The 20365-nt window shown below is 42.1% G+C and overlaps 1 non-coding gene across 1 annotated transcript; it reads right to left on the reverse strand.

The window, feature by feature from the left end:
• Positions 1-13129: 13129 nt before the first annotated feature.
• TRNAL-AAG (transfer RNA leucine (anticodon AAG)) lies at positions 13130-13211 on the reverse strand. Its single transcript has one exon. It is a non-coding gene; the product is annotated as a tRNA-Leu (tRNA).
• Between the last annotated feature and the right edge of the window lie 7154 nt (positions 13212-20365).

The raw sequence follows: 20365 nt of genomic DNA on the forward strand, positions 1-20365 counted from the left end.
GTTGCTGTTGTGAATGGAATTATTTTCTTGATTTCTTCTTCTGATTGTTCATTACCAGTATATAGAAACTACTGCTTTGGGGTTATTGATCTTGTACCAATCACTTTGCTGAATTAATTTATTACCTCTAGGAGCTTTTCTGTGCATTCTTTAGGATTTTCTGTATATAAGATCATATCATCTACAAATAGAGAAAATTTTACTTCTTCCTTTCCAATTTGTATGCCTTTTATTCCTTTTTTTGCCTAATTGCTCTGGCAAGAAATTTCAGTACAATGTTGAATACCAGTGGTGACAACAGGGCATCTTTGACATTGATTGATTTTTCTTATGTTGAACCAAAGACTTGCTTAAATCTCACTTGGTCATAGTATATGATTCTTTTAATATGCTGTTGGATTCAGTTTGCTAGTATTTTCTTGAGTATTTTGCATCTATTAATATATTCATAAGAGATATTGTTCTGTAGGGCTTTTTTGTTTTGTTTTGTTTTGTTTTGTTTTGTTTTGTTTCATTTTTTTGCTTGTGGTATCATTATCCGGCTTTGGTATGAAGGTGATGTTGGCCTTGTAGAATGAGTTAGCAAGTGTCCCCTCCTCTTCACTTTTTTGGAAGAGTTTGAGCAGAATTGAAGGTAAGTATTCTTGGAATGTTTGGTAGAATTCCCCTGTGAAGCCATGTGGTCCTGGGCTTTTACTTTGTTGGGAGGTTTTTCTATTACTGATTCAGTATCTTTACTAGTAATTGGTTTGTTGAGATCTTCTATTACTTATGAGTTTATGTAGGTAGTTGGTGTGTTAGTTTCTAAGAATTTTCCATTTCATCTACATTATCTGATTTGTTAGCATACAATTGTACATGGTATCCTCATTTTTTAAAATTATTTATTTATTTTTAAAAATTACATTAAAAAAATATGAGGTCCCACTCAACCCCACCGCCCCAACACCCCACTCCCCCCACAGCAACACTCTCTCCCATCATCATGACACATCCATTGCACCTGGTAAGTACATCTCTGAGCATCACTGCATCCCATAGTCAATGGTCCACATCATAGCCCACACTCTCCCACGTTCCATCCAGTGGGCCCTGGGGGGATCTACAATGTCCCGTAATTGTCCGTGAAGCACCACCCAGGACAACTCCACGTCCCGAAAACGCCTCCACATCTCATCTCTTCCTCCCATTCCCCAAACCCAGCAGCCACCATGGCTTCCCTTCCCACACCCATTCCACATTTTCTCTGTGGACATTGGATTGGTTGTGTCCATTGCACATCTATGTCAAGTGGGGGCTTAGATTCCATATGGATACTGGATGCACTCCTCCTGCTTTCAGTTGTAGACACTCTAGGCTCCATAGTGTGGTGGTTGACCTTCTTCAACTCCATGTTAGCTGAGTGGGGTAAGTCCAATAAATCAAAGTGTAGGAGCTGAAGTCTGTTGAGGCTCTGGGCTTGGGTGTCATATTATCAGTGGTATCCTCTTATAGTCCTTTTTTTTCCATCCGGATCAGCAGTAATGTCCCCATTTTCATTTCTTATTTTCTTTATTTGTATCCTCTCTTTTTTCTTTGTCACTCTAGCTAAAGGTTTGTCAATTTTATTGATCTTTTCAAAGAATTAATTTTGTTTTTGTTGATTCTTTCTGTTGTTTTTGTTTTGTTTTCCATTTCATTTATCTCCACTCTAATCTTTGTTATTTCCTTACTTCTGCTCAGTTCGGGTTTAGTTTGCTCTTTTTTTTCTAGTTCTTCCAGTTTTGAGGTTAGGTCTCTGTTTTAGTTTGCTAAAGGCTGTCAATGCAATATACCAGAAATGGTTTTACTTTTATAATAGGAAATTTAGGATAAAATCCTACAGTTCTGTGGCTGTGAAAATATCCAAGTCAAGGCATCATCAGAGATACTGTCTCATCGAATTGCATCTGAATATGATCAGGTACATAGTGGCATCAACTAAAGATGCTTTCTCTCAAAGCTCAGCTGTGGGCAATCAAACATATGGCAGAGCATAATGGCAGCCAGCTCATCTCTCCCCTTTCTTCCAGTCCTGTCTCTTTCAGCTTCATTGCTTCAGCTTTGGCTGCTCCACTGATTGCAGCCTCTGGCCTCTGTGTCAGCTCTCAGGGTTTCTTTGTGTTTCTGCAACTGTACACACTCCTGGAGTCCTCTCTCACATGGCAGGGTTAAAATGGCAGCCCTCCTCTGTGTGTCTCCTCCTGTTTTTCCCATTTTTAAAAGCTCCTTTCCAGCAAGAGAGCTGAGTCCCACCCTGAGCCATGCCTTACTAAAGTGCTCCAATCAAAGGGCCCCCAACTGAATCCAATCAATTCAAAGGGTCCCACACTCACAGGAATGGATTAGCTCTAAGAACATGATTTTTTCTAGGATTCACAAAATCTTCACTGTCATACTCCACCCTCTACATCCCCAAAAGACATGTTCTTTCCATATGTAAAGTACATTTTTACATCACAATATTTCAAAAAGCCTTAAATCATTTCAGTAACAATGCTAAGTACAAAATCTCATTAAAGTCAGTTATAGACATACAGGCATGGGAAGCAGATGTGGCTCAAGCAATTGGGCTTCCGTCTACCACATGGGAGGACCTGGTTTCGGTTCCCAGGGCTTCCTGGAGAAGGTAAGCTGGTGTGATGGGCAGGTGTGGCAAGCTGATGCAACAAAAAGACACAAAGAGGAAAGACAATGAGAGACACAACAAACCAGGAAGCTGAGGTGCCTCAAGTAATTGAGTGCCTCTCTTCCATATGGGAGGTTCCAGATTCATTTCGTGGCACCTCCTAAAGAGAAGATGAGCAGAAACAGAGAGCACACAGCAAAAGGACACAGAGAACAGATGGTGACTGCAAAACCACAAGGGGGGGTGTTGTGGAATAAATAAATTAAATAAATCTTTAAAAAAAAAAACATGCAGTCTGTCTTGGAGACAAATTCCCCTCTCGGTTTTTTTTTTATTTCTCCCCCCTTCCTACCCTAGTTGTCTGCTTTCTGTGTCCATTCACTGTGTGTTCTTCTGTGACTGCTTCTCTCCTTATCAGCAGCATGGGAATCTGTGTCTCTTTTTGTTGCGTCATCTTGCTGTGTCAGCTCTCCGGGTGTGCGGCACCATTCCTGGGCAGGCTGAACTTTCTTTTGTGCTGGGCAGCTCTCCTTACAGGGCACACTCCTTGCACGTGGGGCTCCCCTACGAGGGGACACCCCTGCGTGGCAAAGCACTCCTTGCACGCATCAGCACTGCACATGGGCCAGCTCCAAACGGGTCAAGGAGGTCCAGGGTTTGAACCGCAGACCTCCCATGTGGTAGATGGACGCCCTAACAACTTGGCCAAGTTTGCTTCCCCCCTCTGGTTTTTGACCTTTGAATTTACAAAACAAATTATCTGCTTCCAGTATATAATGGAGGGACATTCATAGAATAAATGTTTCCATTGCCACAGGGAAAAATTGGAAGGAAAACAGGGGTCATGGGTCCTAAACAATTTCTAAAACCTGCAGGGCATACTCCATTATATTTCACAGTCTGAGAGTCATCTATAGAGTGATAGTTTCTTCTCTTCAGGGCTTCGTAGAAGAGCACCCCCTCCAAGGGCTTGCCAGCAGCCATCTTCTCGGCTGCACCCTCATCAAGCATCTGGGTGGCGGCTGAACTCTAGTCCTCGCTCTCATAGAACACTGGGGTGACAGCCATAATCTTCACAGTCTCTGGGCACGTGCTCAACACCCTCAGAACAGTGGGGTGGTGGCCTCTCACCAACCCATGGGTAATGTGTTTGTATTAGTTTGCCAAAGACTGCCAGTGCAAAAATACCAGAAATAGGAGATTTTTTTTGGGGGGGGGAGGGTACTAGGAATTGAACCCAGACCTCGTTTGTAGGAGGCAGGCACTCAACCACTGAGCTACATCTGCTCCCCCAGCTGGCTTTTATAAAGGGAATTTATTTGAGGTATAAGCTTACAGTTCCAAGGCTACAAAAATGTCCAAATCCAGACATCATCAGAGATACTGGCTGAGACAGTTTGAAATTATTTATGAACCCCAAAAAGAGATTATTTTTGTAAACTAATCTATTTCTCTGGGCATGGTACCCTTTGATTGTGTTAGATTCAGCTGAGATGTCTTTGATAAAATTATGTGAAGGTTAGGGTTTTGATTGGACCAAGTCAGTAGAGTGTAACTAAGGGTTGAGTCCCTACCCCCTTTGTGAGCTACATAAACACTCACTCAAGAAGACACACAGGAAGAGAGAGAGCTCCATAGACAGGGAAGAGGAGGGAACTTGGTTGTTTCAGTCCTGCCATGTGACAGGAGAAGCCTCAAACATCTAAAGCCCCAGGAAGAGAGATGAGCTATTCACTTGAGAGTTTGCAGCCGAAGAGAACAGAGTATATGAGTAGCTGATAAGGCCTGGAAAGAAACAAGCCCTATGCCAGCCTACAGCTGAGATTGGAAGAAGCTGGTATCAGAGCCTTAAGAGGAAGAAGGAAGAAGAGACCAGGCAGAGATCACCTGCCATCTTGCTTCCACACGTGGCAGCTGACTTTGGTGAGAAAGTACCTCTTATCGTACCTTGAGGTAGAGTTTTTAGGGCCTTGTGATTGTAAGCTTTTACCTCAAATAAATACCCTTTATAAAAGCCAGCAGATTTCTAGTACTTTACATCAGCACCCCTAATACACTGGCTCACCAAAGATCAACTGCTAGCTGACCTTGGAGTCCTGCCATTTGACAAGGCAAGATGGTGGGTCTGCTGGTCTTTCTTTACTTTCTCCCTGAACAACTATGGGCAATCAGGCATCTCTCCCTGGGCCTCATCTCCTTGAGCCTCTCAGAGCTTCTCTGTCTTTCTGCAGCTGTAGGTGAACCTCTCTCTCATGGCAGGGTCAAAATGGCAGAGCTCCCCTTCTCTGTTTCTTCTTTCTCTGTGTGTGATCTAATTTTATATAAAATAAAGCAAGAAGGCAGAGACCTACCTGGGTCATACCTCACTGACATAGTCCAATCAAAAGCCCTAAAATGATCTAATCAAATCTTCCTTAACTGAATTTAAGGTAATCAAAGGGCTCCACAGCCACAGGAATGGATTAATTCAAGAGCATAATCTTTTCTGGGATTCATAAAAAATTCAAACTTTCACAGTGTTCCACCATTTCTAAAAGCCTGGACTGGAAAAACTCTCCCTGAACAATGGGCAGAAGGCTCACCCTCTTCAAATGTTGGGGCAAACTCACCCTTCCACACCCATGGCCAGGGCCCTTCTCTTGGCCCAAGATATTTTAAGTCCAGACCTCAGTTTCCACAGTCTTACTCTGAAGTCATTTTCCCTTCAATCTTTTCCTTTTCTGTCCCTTTCAGTCCAGGTTGACAGTGGTTTCATTCATACAGATCTTGCAAAAAACTTGTTGGTTTCACATGCATTTCACAGAGGTCCCAACCATCAGACAATAGGACTTTCCACAAAACTTTCCTGGTTAACTGCATTTCCAATCCTGACTTATAAGGAAATGGCTGCCTAGTTCCATGTTCAGTTAATTCCTCACATGGTGCATTATTCTCCAGAAACTCATTTTCCAGAGACTTGGAATTTCTAAGCCATCAATTTCTGGTTTCTTTGTGCTCAGGAGTTCAGTTCTCAGCTTATCCCTTTCCTCCATCTTATTGATATAAGCTGCAAGAAGCAGCAAGGCCATATTTCATATTGTGCTAGAAACCTCCTCAGCTAAATGTCCAAGCTTATCACTCTCAAATTCTGCCTTCCATCTATCATTAGGAGTCAATTTTGCCAAGTTCTCTGCATCTTTAAAAGAAGGACCACCCTTACATATAATAACATGACTTCGGGAAGCTGTTTGACCTAATGTAAGGGGGAAATGGAAAGGAGAAATGAGATTATAAGGCTGTGAGTCTCTAAAAAAGAGTCTGGAGGTTGTCAGAAGGAATACCCCTATGTACAAGTGAACAGAGTCTAAGAGACAGATAAGGTAGATACAACCCCAGGTATTGGTTCTTTTGAGGGATAAAGAGACCCCTATGGTTCTATGGTCATGGCAGAAGGGGTTCACTGCCATGACAGATAGCCCTTCTTTGGAGCTGGTGTTTCTGCGTGATGGAAGTGGACTCAGAGGGGATCTCTTTTCACAAGACTTGCATGCTACTTTATTGGAATTGTAGTTGGTGCTGGGTTTAAGATATATGTAGGGGATTTGAATCTCTGGACTGATAATATGACACCCAGGCCCAGAGCCTCAACAGACTTCAGCTCCTACACTTTGATTTATTTGACTTACTCCACTCAGCTAACATGGAGTTGAAGAAGGTCAACCACCACAACATGGAGCCTAGAGTGTCTACAACTGGAAGCGGGAAGAGTGCATCCAGTACCCATGTGGAATCTAAGCCCTCACTTGACATAGGTGTGCAATGGACACAACCAATCCAATGTCCACAGAGAAAATGTGGAATGGGTGTGGGAACGGTAGCCATGGGGGCTGCTGGGTGTGGGGAACGGGAGGAAGAGATGAGATGTGGAGGCGTTTTCGGGACGTGGAGTTGTCCTGGATAGTGCTTCACGGACAATTACGGGACATTATAGATCCCCCCAGGGCCCACTGGATGGAACGTGAGAGTCTGGGCTATGATATGGACCATTGACTATGGGGTGCAGTGATGCACAGAGATGAACTTACCAGGTGCAATGGATGTGTCATGATGATGGGAGAGAGTGTTGCTGTGGGGGGAGTGGGGGGTGGGGGCGGTGGGGTTGAATGGGACCTCATATTTTTCATAATGTAATTAAAAAATAATAATAATAAATAATTTTTAAAAAAAGGATAAAAAGGATTATACACCATTATCAAGTGGTACTTATGTCAAGAATGAAATTTTTCAGCATGTGAAAATCAATAAGATAAACCATGTTAATAAAAATACCACATGAGAATCTCAATGGATTCAAAGAAGTGTATGAAAATTCCACCACCCTTTCATGATAAAAACATTCAACAAAGCATAGAAGTGAACTTCCTCAATTTGATAAAAGGTATCTATGAAAAATACACAGTTAAATTCATATTTAATGTTGAAAGACTGAATGGATTCTCTTTAAAATAAAAAAAGAGACAAAAAAAAAAAAAAAAAAAAGAAGGACCACCTTCCTTCCAGTCATGGTTTCTGTCTAAGGCCTCATCAGAATAACTTTAGGGTCCATATTCCTAGTAACAATCTTTTCAAAGCAATCTAGGCCTTTTCTATCAACCATCTCATAATTCCTCCAGAATCACTTACAGAACTGTTCCAACATTTTTGGCATTTGCATAGCAGCAGCATCCTACACTCTTGGTACCAATTTAGAAAAGCTTCAAACTTTCACCAATTTGATTTGTCTCTGATTTGAAGTCTTTCTTCTTTTTTTTTTTTTAAAGATTTATTTATTTATTTAATTCCCCCCCCCCCCTCCCCTGGTTGTCTGTTCTTGGTGTCTGTTTGCTGCGTCTTGTTTCTTTGTCCGCTTCTGTTGTCGTCAGCGGCAGGGGAAGTGTGGGTGGTGCCATTCCTGGGCAGGCTGCTCTTTCTTTTCACGCTGGGCGGCTTTCCTCACGGGCGCACTCCTTGCGCGTGGGGCTCCCCCACGCGGGGGACACCCTTGCGTGGCAAGGCACTCATTGCCCGCATCAGCACTGCGCATGGCCAGCTCCACATGGGTCAAGGAGGCCCGGGGTTTGAACCGCGGACCTCCCATATGGTAGACGGACGCCCTAACCACTGGGCCAAAGTCTGTTTCCCTCTTCTTTTTTTAATATAAGTATTTAGAGCTATAAATTTCCCTCTCAGCACTGCCTTCGCAACATCCCATAAGATTTAGTATGTTGTATTTTCATTTTCATTTGCCTCAAGATATTTCCTAATTTCACTTCTAATTTTCTCTTTAGGCCATTGTTTTTTTTAAGAGTTTGTTGTTTAATTTCCACATATTTGTGAATTTCCCTTTCTCCTTCAGTTAGTGATTTCTAACTTCATTCTGTTGTAGTTGAATAATATATATTGTATGATTTCAATATTTTTGAATTTTTGAGACTTGTTTTGTGACCCAATATATGGTCTATCCTGGAGAATGACCCATGTGCACTCAAGAAGAATGTGTATTTTGTTTTCATTGGGTACAGTGGTCTATATATGTCTGTTAGGTCTAGTTGGTTTACTGTATCATTCAAGTCCTGTATTTCCTTATTGCTCTTCTAACTAGATGTTCTATTCCTTACTGCAAGTAATGTAGAATCACCAATTTCTCCCTTCAAATCTGTCAGTATTTGCTTCATATATTTTTTGGTTCAGATGTTAGGTGCATATATATTTATAATTGTTTTATCTTCCTGTTGAATTGTCCCCTTTATCAGTATATAATGACCATCTTTGTCCTTCATAACTGTTTTTTAATAAAAATTTATTGAAATATATCATTCATATATGAACACACATAAACAATACATGTATAGTAAAATTTGTGAATTTACAAAATAAATATGCATGTCATCATACAAGGCTCCCATACATCTCCCCACCACCAACACCTTGCATTGTTGTGAAATATTTGTTACAAACTATGAAAGAATATCATCAAAATATTATAACTATCTTACATTTGATGTATTTTTGCCCAACCCACCCAATTATTAACACCCTATATTAGCATTATATATTTGTTTCATAACTGTTTTTTTTTACTTAAAATCTAGTTTATCTGATATTATAACCACACCAGCTCTACTCTAATTACTACTTGTGTGGTGTATTTTTTTTCCATCCCTCCACCCTCAATCTACTTGTATCTCTGACTTTAAGGTGATACAACTACATGCTCTAGCAGACAGCATATAGTTGATTCATGCTTTTTAATGCATTCTGCCCATCTCTGTCTTTTGACTGGAGAATTTAATCCATTTACATTTAAAGTCACTACTGATAATACAGGATTTTCTTTTTACCATTTTGTTATTTAGGCTTTGTAAATCTTATACCTTTTTTATCTCTCAATTCTTTCATTAGTGCCTACGTTCACATTTATTTGCTTTTTGTGTGATGTACCATACAGAGTGCCTTCTCATTTCTATCTGGATATATTTTTCATCTATTTTCCTTGTAATTATCATGGGGTTAAAATGTAACATCCTACATATAAACAATTATATTTGGTTTGATGTTAACTTATCTATCATGCACATACTTTTCCTATACCCTTCTGTCTCCCCACCAATTTTTGTGCTTGTTAATAGTTACATCTTTGTACATTGTATGTCCAAAAACATAGATTTATCGTTACTTTTTATGCATTTGCATTTTAGCACCTGGAGAAAGTAAGAAGTTGTATGTTTGGTATGTTACATAACAAAAAACACAATAATACTGGCATTTATAATTATCCAAATGGTTACCTTTACTGCAGGTCTTTATTTCTTTATAAAGTGTTTTAAATCACTGCCTGATGTCCTTTCATTTAAGTCTGAAGAACTCTCAAGAATTCCTTGTAAGGCAGTGTTTTAGTTAGCTAAATGCTGCCTAAGCAACATACCAGAAATAGGTTGGCTTTTACAATGGGATTTATTTGACTAAAAGCTTACAGTTCTGAGGCTGTGAAAAGTGTCCAAATCAAGGCATCATCAGCGATGCATTCTCACCATGCTACAGCTGTGGGCAATTAAGCACATGTCAGGGCACAATGTCATTCAGCTGCTCTCTCCCCTCTCTGAGCCTTGTCTCTTCAGCTTGGAGCTGACTCTTCTGTGGCTTTTCTCTCTGCCAGGTTTATCATCTTCTGGAGGCTTCCTTCTGTCTGACCCTTTTCCTGTGTGCTTGTGGGTTTTACTCCTCTGTTTATAAAGGACTCCAGTAAGAGAATAAGACCCACCATGGATCTCGAAATCTGATCAAAGGATCTTAAAGTAAATGATTTAATCAAAAGGGTTTACAGGCACAGGAATGGGTTCACTTTAAGAACAGGATTTTCTGGGGTCCACAAAAGGCTAGAACCAACACGGGTAGTTCTAGTAGCAACTCCTTCAACTTCTGTGTTTTGTACTTTTTTGAGGCACCTAGGCCAGGGATTGAACTCAGGACCTCATATGTGGGAAGCCAGCACTTAACCACTGAGCAATGTCTACTCCCTGATCATTTTTATTTTTAATTATGGTAAAACATTCATAACCATTTTTAAGTGAACAATTCTTTGACATTAAGAACGTTGAGGGAAGCAGACTTGGCCCAGTGGATAGGGCATCCCCTACCACATGGGAGGTCCGCGGTTCAAACCCCAGGCCTCCTTGACCCGTGTGGAGCTGGCCCATGTGCAGTGCTGATGTGCACAAGGAGTGCCCTGCCACGCAGGGTGTCCCCCGTGTAGGGGAGCCCCACATGCAAGGACTGTGCCCTGTAAGGAAAGCTGCCCAGTGCCAAAGAAAATGCAGCCTGCCCAAGAATGGCACTGCACACATGGAGAGCTGACACAACAAGATGATGCAACAAAACGAGACAGAGATTCCTGTGCCGCTGATAAGGATAGAAGCGGTCACAGAAGAACATGCAGCGAATGGACACAGAGAGAAAACAACCGGGGGAGGGGGGAAAGGGGAGAGAAATTTTTTTTTTAAATCTTAAAAAAAAAAAAAGAACACTGACAATGTTGTATAACTTGTGCCACTATCTATTTGCAGACTATTTTCATCAGTGCAAACCAAAACTTACACTTATTTAGTAACAACTCCCCATTCCCTACTTGCCATCCCTGGTAACCACTATTCTGCTTTCTGTCTCTCTGGATTTGTTATTCTAAGTACTTCATATTTTAAAAATCACTTGCCCTTTTGGGTCTGGCTTTTTCACTCAACATGTCATCTTCAAGGTTCATCTACGTTGTAATATGTATCAGCACTTCACTTCTTTTTACAACTGAAAAATGTTCCATCTTATGCATATACCACATTTTGTCCATTCACCTGTTGATGGGCACTTGGGTTTCTTCCACATTTTGGCTATTGTGAGGAATGCTGCTGTGAACATTGGTATACAAATATCTATCTGGATCCCTACTTTCACTTCTTGTGGCCATATACCTAGGAGAATTGCTGGGTCATGTGGTAATTCTATGTTTAATTTTCTGAGGTACCACCACAGTGGCTGCATTTTACATTCCCATGAACAGTGTAGGAAGATCTTTGCCAACACTTGTTATTTTCCCTGTGTTTGTATGTGTGTGTGAATATATAATGACTCATTAAGTAATATAAATATGTGTAAATTCTATACATGTATTTATTTACATTTATTCCCATTCACAGGAAAAAGTACTTTATATGACCCACCAGAATTCTAACAGCAATTACCTCTGATTAAGCGGGATTGTAGATGATTTTTTAAGAGCAGTTTTATTACTGAGAGGGTCTGGCGGAGGTCTGAGGGGCCTCGCAGTGGGCTTCTGGAAGAGGGTGAGTTGGTGGTTGTACAGCCTTTCTGAGAACAGCACATCCTGTGGTTTAACAGCACTGCCCTCTGAGGTAAGAGCTCAGGATGGGGTCAGGTGTCGGTCCACTAAAGTTTGGGTAAGTCTCTGCTGCAAAGTTTGGACCAGTACACGGTGCCAAGCAGAGTCTCTTGCAAGTATTCACATTGTAAAGAGTTAACTTCCATTTTGGTTCAGTAGCTTCTACATGGAAAGGACAACCCCACCTCATGAGAAAATTGTCCAAATGAAAAGAACACTGAGTTCACAGAAAAGGAAAATCAAATGACTGAAAATATGAAGAGATCATCAATCTTACTCTCAATGAGAGAATGCAAAAATTATACAAAACTATAGTGAAGTAATATTTTTTGCCTATCAGACTGGCAAACAAAAAACAAAATTATTTGTGGTAGTGTTGCTGAATAACATTTAAACACATTGTATTAGTGTACTGTGGCTACTGTAACAAAAGACCTGAAAGTTGGTTGCTTAAAAACAGGCATTTTATGTGCTCACAGTTCTGGAGACTAGAAGTGGGAAATCAGAATCGCTGGACTGAAAATCAAAGTGTGGGCAGAGGTGCACTCCCTGCAGAGGCCCTCAGAGAGAATCCATTCCGTCTCTTCCAGCTGCTGGTGGTCACACTGCTGGCTCCTCTTCTGTGTGTAACTCTCTCTGCCCCTCTTATAAGGCCACTTGTGATTGCATTTGGGATAATTTCCCTATCTTGAGATCCATAATGTAATCAAATCTACAAAGACCTTCCCCTCCTTTTGTGTGTGTGTGTGTGTGTGTGTGTGATTCTATTCATGGATAATAGTCACAGGTTCCAGGAATTCGGACTTGGATATCTTTTGGGTCATTTTTCAGCCTACACAAGTTTCCTCCACTTATAATCTACGTGATCCTAGGTTAACTGGTCACAGCTTCAGTTTGTTTCTCTGAAATGGGGATAATAATTTGACTTTAGGTATACATTGTTGAAAATATTACATGTCTTAATATATGCAAAGAACTTTCTGCAATATAGGGTCTTACTAGGATCTAAGTGGGTGATAATTGCCATTATTACGTTAGTATAGTGTTCTGTGCTGGACGTGGTACCCTGGGCCCTCCCTGGGAGCCCTGGACAGGTCAATTAGTAACATTCAGGGCAGGCGACTAAAACAAGAGTCACCCAAATTACCGTCACACATATGATTTGACTTAGCAATTGCACTTTTAGAAAGTTCTCTAATAGCTACAGACTTAGAAAATGCCGGTTAATTTATTGCAAAATCTTTTATATCGCTAAAATGGATGGTGAAATAAATTAAGATTTATCCATACAATGGAATACTGTGGAGACAAAACAAGGAGGAAAGAAGCTCTATGGACATTACCGCAACATACGTGGATTGAAAAAGGCAAGGTGGGGAAACAATGGGTTCCTATGTGCTGATTATGCAAAACATCTTTTCAAAGTAACCCCAGAACCCAGTATGGTTGCCAGGCGGAGCTGCATTGATCGCGTCGCGGTGAGAGGGGACAGTGCTGACATTTTCGCAGTTTTTGGCTACGTGAGTTTTCAAAGTATGTGATTCTCGGGCATGATAGGAAGTTTACAAAAGTGTTGGCAGCGGTGGGATTCGAACCCACGCCCCCGAAGAGACTGGAGCCTTAATCCAGCGCCTTAGACCGCTCGGCCACGCTACCGCCTGAGGAGCTCTGTTTTAGAGCTGCCAACTCTCCACCGTGTCATTCTCTCTACAGCCTTTCCACCCGCACGACTGCCTGCGAAGGCTGCGAGCAGGGGCGCGGCCGGGCGCCCGTCCCGCTGGTGGAGCCCGCGGGTCCTCCTGGGCCCGCGCCTGACCCCGAGCGCGACGGGACAGCAGCCGACGCCTCCAGACTCGAGCAGACCCAGCCCCGGGGCTGACGGGAAGCCCCCGACGCGCGGCTTGCCTGGGTCTGCGGAGGAAGCTGGTGGCATGTCCGAGCCGGCCCGGAGGAGCCCCGTCCCCACCAGGGCGCGAGCCCCGGGCCGGGGGCCTTGGCTCAGGCGGGGGTGGCCCCGACGGCGCAGCAGACCTGCCTTGTGCCGACGCAGGGTCTTAGCCCCCCAAGTTCCGGGGTCGGTTCGAGTTTGGTGGGGTCCCCGCCCCCTCCTGATGCGACCTCCCCGCCGCGCAGCCGCTCGCTCGGGCCCGCCCGTCCCCCGCCAGCGGCCCCTCGACGGCCCCAGGACATTGTCACGGCATTTACTCATCCGCCCTCACTTTCCTCGTCTGTAAAGTGGAGGCAGTCGTAGAAGGTGCCCTAAGAGTTGACGGCGGAATTTGATTAGGAAATAAGCGCAAATGGCTAGAAAGGGCACCTGCCCCATAACAGGCACGCAGTAAAGCTCACTGTTCTCATGTGTGTCATTACGAGTACTCATTGAACAGCTTTTTTGAGTCGTGTTCAATATTTTAAGTAACACTGTGTGATATATCCTATTTTACAGAAAATGAAGCTTTTAGAATTAGGTAACAAACTCGCAAGGAAACCAAGTGGATTATTTTTCCTAAGTTAACAATGGCGAATCGAAGATTTTCACAGCAATCCTACCATTTCAGACTTTTCCACTTGGCCACAGAATCCTGCATGTTCTTTCTCCATTCTCACCTCACCTCAAATCTCCCCTCTCTTACATTAATCATGGGGTTCCAAGAAAGGCAAACCCCCAAAGCTGTCGACCTCTAGGGGACTTTGGACCTTCAGATGCCGTGGTCGCCAGAGGCAGCATCAGCGGCCCCGGCGCCGGGCGCTGGCGCCGCAGCTCGGCCGCTTCTGCGTCTGGGGACGCGCAGGCCGGGAGAGCCCTGGGCCGGCGTGTCACCCTCCAGCTACAGCCTCACAGACGTGCTGCCGGGAAGTGTGGATCCACTGCATCACAAACAAAACGCGCCAATTAGTAAGAGCTAAGAAGACGCAAAGTGAAAAAGAAACAGAATTATTTGAAAAAGAGCTAGAGAAAACCTCTTAATATTTGGTGTGTTTTCTTCCAGACGTTTTTTGTTTACATTTTGGCATCTTTTTAAAAATAGAGCTTTAATTTGACCAAGGCTTTACTTTCCTATTCTGCAACATGAACTATTTCCTATAATGACACTGTGTGATCAAAATGACACTAGCAAACACATAGCACCCCCTATAGTGGAAAAATCCACTGTGTGGCGTATTTATTTAAGGGTAAAATCCTGAAATGATTTTCATCAAAGGTTATTGTGACATACTCACAGCAACATTAAACATATGGCATAGTACAAATTCCTTTCAGGAAATGGAGCTGTATAGCACTTAAAAAATCTTTCAGAAATTTCACATAAACGTCAAAGGACTAGAATTGAAAGGCTGTTGAAAGCCCCAGCTGCAACTCCCGTCTTAGCGCAGTAGGCAGCACGTCATTCTCATCATCTGAAGGTCCTGAGTTTGATCCTCAGTGAAGGAAGAGTGTTTCCTCAATCCCAACTAAAGCCTTTTCTTCCCTTTGAAATACTCCCAGTTACGAAAGAAGCAAGGAAAAAAAGAAAGAAGCCAAGGTAGTAAGAGAAATGCTTCCTTCTGTCAAATTGTCTAATATGAAATGCAGATTCCCACACTAAGCTGTGACGTAGTTAAGATGGGCTGTGTAGGATCTGCGATTTCTGTCACTGTCCCAAGGAATTCTACAAGAACTTTACCAGTTTCCTTTGGTAGCAGATTTTGAACACACTGACCACAGTACATGTTGGTCCCAAAATCTGTATGTGTTACCCATGGCCGCTGCAGCAAATTGCCACAATTTGGTGACTTAAAATAACACAAATCTTTCTTGCAGTTCTGGAGGTTAGAAGTCTGAAATGGTACTTACCTGGCCAAAGTCAAGGCGTGGAAGAACAGCACTCCCTCTGAAGGCTTGGGGAAGATTTCCTTCTTGCCTTTTCCAGCTTCTGGGGGCCACCGATTCCTAGGCTCACAGCCACCTCCCTGACCTCTGCCTCCCCTGTCACATCTCCTTCTCTGAGTCTGACCCCTCTTAGGATTACCTTGGCCACCCACATAATCCAACATCATCTTCCCGTCTCAAGATCCTTAAATAATCACATTTGCTAAGTCCCTTTTGATGCATAAGGTAACCTAGTCACAAGTTTTGGGGAGTAGGACATCCACCGTTGGGGTCCATTATTACACCCACCCTGCCTACCCTCTGTTCCCCAGTGATTCGTGTCTGTCCATGTGAAAAATCATTCACCCCATCCTGACATCCCCCGACATCTCAACTCATTACAGCCTTGACTCAAAATCCAAAATCTCACCTAAATCTCTTCAGTTCAAAAATCCCAAATCTAAATCATCTAAATCATCTAAATTAGGTATACAGATAAGACTCTGGGTATAATCCATCCTGGGACACAATTTCCCTTCCTCTGTGAGCCTGTGAAATTCTAGGCACATGTTACCTGCTCTAAAAAACCCCAATGGTAGGACAGGAATCACATTACAGTTAGAGGTATTCCAGTTCAAAAAGGGGTACAATGGAAAAAATGAGACACTGGCCCAGATATTTACATATTTACATATTGAACAACAAATAGATTTATGAAATCTTTCTTTTTATTTCAGATTTACATTACAAGATTGAGTTTTGGGGCAATTACTACTGTAGGTAAGTTATATTGTCTGTACACCGTATTAGAGGAAATAAAGAGAACATTAGAAAAAACACTGTTACAAAAATAGGCCATTGGGTTGACTGTTCAGACTGAAGTTTCTTGGGACAAGAGCCTGCATCTGAGTGTCACGAGAGCCTAGCACAGTGCCTGGAATGTAAGCAAAGTCAAGAACTAAAAGCATTTTCTTGGAAGAATCTTGTTTCAACATTCTCTGGGTAGTTTAGCTCTTGGTGTGGTAGGCTGCAAATCACTTTCCTAATTTTGAGGGTCCCGAGAGCCTCAGAAAATGCAGTCCTCCATATGATGCTTTGGGGAAATGTGGTGACAGAGGAGTTGCATTCCAAGAAGCAATGTGTTTTCAATTTCCTTCAGTGAACAGAAAGATAGAAACTCCAGTTGTGTTGAGCCAGAGAGCTTTTGCATTGTTTATTACCACAGCATATCCTAGCCCATCGTAACTATTATAGTTCTTGCACATGTGTTCAAGGCAAGTCATATCCTTCTAAGTATTGCTTTAGTGGCAACTCAGTGCTTAATTAAGGGAAACTATGCATACTGTAAGGGGCATAATCGTTAATGTTCAACTTAAATGTTTACACTCAGCTTTATGGGAATGTAACTTCTATACAATAAAATCCACCAACTTTTAGTGTATAATTTGATGAATTTTTTTAAGGTGTCCTGGAGATTGAATCCAAGTCCTCGTACATGGGAAGCAGGCCCCCAGCCACTGCATTATACCCACTCCTTAATTTGACAAATTTTGACAAATTTATACACTCTTGAAACTACCGCCACAATCAAGATACAAAAGATGTCCAACACCTCAAAAAGTTCCCTTTTGCCTTATCCCAGGAAAACCTCCCATCTCACACCAAATAATAGATATTCCTTTAATAGTTTGTGCTTTTTATGTCTTAGTAATTAAGTTTTTTCCCTATGTTTTCTTCTAAAAGCTTGGTAGTTTCAACTTTTACACTTAGATCAACAGTCCATTTTTTTAAAATCATTTAATCTGTTTTGGGTTTGAGACAAAATAGACAACAAGGTCCACCCTCTTGAGCTCAATCAGAATGAGTTATTGGTTGAAGAGCTTTTCCCCAAGAAGATACAAGCTTTTTCTTGGGAATTGCAAATAAACAGCTGGAGAATATTTTGAGGGAGGCTCATTATTGACAGTAAATTCAGTAGGTAACTTGACGTGTGATTATCCTAATATGTATCTAATGAGGTTTTGGATACCAAGTGAAATAAAATGTCAGGTGTCTGATATGTAATTGGAGCTTAGTAAATGTCAGCTTCCTTTTCTTTCCCAATTAAAAAGTACTCAGTGTAATATACTGAGTACTAAAATGTCTTTTCTTGGCATAATGTTCTTATATGAATCGTCTCAATTTTGGCAAGCAGTAGGATCACCTACAATGTTGGTTAAAGCACAGTCTTCTGATTCAGTTTCTGTCTCAGTAGGGCTGGTGTGAGGCCTGAGGGGCTGAAAATCTCAGAGGTCCCCAGGTGATGATGGCTTAGGAACCAGTTCTAGGACCGGTGTTCTAGATGGATCACCAAGGTGTTATACAATCGCTGCGTGGGGATTGGGGGATGAGTGTTCTCGGGCTACACTGATCATTTCAAAACGTTGACTCTTTATGTAATATTGGGGCTCCCCTAAATGTCCCTGTGCTTTATGTAGGTGACAGCTGCTGTAGCTGTGGGACAGTGTTCTACCTTCCTTCTTCACTCAGCACTTTTGCATCATGATTCATGAAATCACAAAAGGACTGAACTTTATCGGCTTCTTTCTGCTTGTCTGTCTCTGATTACAAATGAGCTAAAATAAGCAGGTTGAGACTTAGGGCAGAGTTCATGGTTCCGGAGCTTGCTGGCATGGGGAGCCATCTGCGGACTAGGCAGGGGATGCAAGGGGAGAGTAATCAGACGTTAAGCCATCCTCTTTGCTCCCCTCTCCACCACCTCGCCTTCTCACCAGTGTCTTTCCACTCAGACTTTCAGTGATTTTCCTTGAACTGTAGTCTCTACACCACATCTGGAATTATATGCCACTTAAATTCAGGAATTGCAAAACTATGCCAAAGGGAAGCACAATGAAATTCTGACTACCTGCCCACATGAGCAGGTGTAAAGTTTAGGCTATTTCTTGCCATGCCTCCCATTTTTCAAAAATTTTATTCACAAAAATATCATTACAATATATACTCATGTATATCAAGCCACCTACACCCATAAGCATATACTTGCTAGGAAATATATTTTTATATATTGTCAGAAACCAGATAAAATATAAAAGACTTCTTACATTGCAAAAGTACTGCACAAGGGTAAGGTGAAATTTTGACCACCTTGCGCATGAGATACTTGAGGGCACCTGTCTTCCTCATTTTTGAATGACCTCAGCTAAAGATAACCCCTGGCATAGAGCAAGTGTTAAAGAAATGAGTAAAATAACAAAAGGGAATGTGAGAGTAGTTGAATGAAAAGGGGAGAGGGGCTGAAGTCCACCAGATGTTTTTTAAAGCAGTTTTACTTATATACCATACAATCCATCCAAAGTGTACAATTGATGGCACTCAGTGTAATCACAGGGTTGTGCTTTCATCACCACAATTAATTTTAGAACACTTTCATTACTCCAAAACCAGAAATCCATACTCTTTATGCACCCCTGCATTGCTGACCCTCAGCATTGCTGTGGCGCCTTTTACAACCGGTAAAAGAATATTAAAAGATGACTGCTAACTGGAGGCCATAGTTTGCATTAAGTGTATTTTTTCCCATATACTACCTCATTATTAACAGCTTGTAATAGTGACCCACATTTGTTCCAGTTCGTGGAATAACATTCTTACATTTGTACTATTAATCATATTCATCACCGACAGTGGGGTTCACAATGTTAAACTGCCCCATGTTTCATCCTTCTAGTGACACGCACGGCCCTAAATACCCCCTTTCAACCACAATCACATGCACAATTCAGCACTGTTAATTACACTCATGATAATTTGCTGCCATCACCTCTATCCATGTCCAAACATTTACAATAAACTTTTTGAAAATTCTGCACAAATTAAGCATCAGCTCCCCAATCTTTACCCTCATTCTATCTCCTGGTAACCTATATTCTAGATATTAATTCCATGAGTTTGCTCCTTATGCTTAGGTCATATTAGTGAGATCATACAATATTTATCCTTTCATGTCTGGTTTATTTCACTGAACATAATATCCTCCAGGTTCATCCATGTCGTTGCATTTTTCAGGACTTCATTTCTTCTTCCAGCTAAATAATATTCCGTCACATGTATACACCACTTTTGTTTATCCACTCATCAGTTGATGGGCACTTGGGTTGTTTCCATCTTTTGGCAATTGTGAATAATGCTGCTATGAACATCAGTGTGCAAACATCTGTTCATGCCCTTGTCCCTGCTTTCAATTCTTCTGAGTATATACCTAGCAGCGGGATTACTAGATCAAGTGGCAGTTCTATATTTAAAGTAAGTTGTTTTGTTTATTGTAACAAACCACTACAAATGTAGTGGTTCGGCTGAGTGATTTTTTGCTCCACATGGCATCAAGTGGGGGTCACTTGGTGCTTTTTAACTGGAGGCTAGAATGATGAAGGCACAAGAGGGAGTCCCTCACCTGGTGCCCAGGGGGGAAATCTGTACATCTAGGCTCAGCTAGGCCCTTCTCTCTCTCAGTGGTATCACAGGCCTCTCCATGTGATCCCTCCAACAGAACAGACAAGCTTACATGACACCTTGCTTCCTCACAGTGAAGGTACCAAAAGACCAGGAAGGAAACTGCAAGCTTCCGATGACCTAGCATTGCAAGTATCACACAGTATCATTTCTACTGCATTCTATGGGTGTCCAGTGATTCACAGGGCTGGCCAGATTAAAGAGAATGGGCTACACAAGGTTGTGAGTACCAGGAAGTGTGGTTCACTGGGGACAGTCTTTGGAGGCTAGCTACCAGAAAAGTTAAAAAAAAAAAATTATCTGCATGGAGGGATGGATTGTGGCTGAAGCAGTTGAGCACTCATCTCCCACATGAAAGGTCCCAGGTTCAGTTCCCAGTGCCTCCTAAAGAAAAAAACAGACAAAGAGCAAAAAAGACAAGGTACAAAAACAGAAGAGGGAGCCATATTGG

Source organism: Dasypus novemcinctus, chromosome 22 (genome assembly GCF_030445035.2).
Source record: "Dasypus novemcinctus isolate mDasNov1 chromosome 22, mDasNov1.1.hap2, whole genome shotgun sequence".
Classification (NCBI taxonomy): domain Eukaryota; kingdom Metazoa; phylum Chordata; class Mammalia; order Cingulata; family Dasypodidae; genus Dasypus; species Dasypus novemcinctus.